Source organism: Chrysochloris asiatica, unplaced genomic scaffold (assembly GCF_000296735.1).
Source record: "Chrysochloris asiatica unplaced genomic scaffold, ChrAsi1.0 scaffold00115, whole genome shotgun sequence".
In the NCBI taxonomy this organism is placed as follows: Eukaryota; Metazoa; Chordata; class Mammalia; order Afrosoricida; family Chrysochloridae; genus Chrysochloris; species Chrysochloris asiatica.
In genome coordinates this window covers 4,162,253-4,162,739 of record NW_006408633.1, presented here as the reverse complement: position 1 = coordinate 4,162,739, position 487 = coordinate 4,162,253, and positions in this window count along the sequence as shown.

Below are 487 nucleotides of genomic sequence, written 5' to 3'. Positions count from 1 at the left end.
GCTGTGGGCTAATGCATCAGACTGCAAAGCCATTTGAACTGCAAGGTCGGTGGTTCAAGCTCACCAGCTGCTCCTCGGAAACCCTATACAGGGTCGCTGTGGGTCGGAATTGACGGCACTTAACAACAATATGTATGTATATATTGAGATGCTAAGGATGCTCTCTGAAACAGTGTAATAATCATTAAAATTGTAAACAATCTAAAATAACATCTATTGATATTTTTATTTCATTGTAGTGGAATAATAAAATGTGCTATTTTAACAAGTATTAAAGGCATTAATTTACAGTGTTGTATACCCATTATCACCATCTATTTCCAAAACTTTTCAACATCTATTGATCTTTGATTAGATTCTTCCCCCTTTCCCCTCTAGGAACAATATACCCAATGTCAGCTGAATCAATTTCATGTCATCTTATAATTAACTTCCTATGACAACAGCATTTGGTCTAAGGTGCATGGAAAACCCAAGATGAACTTAT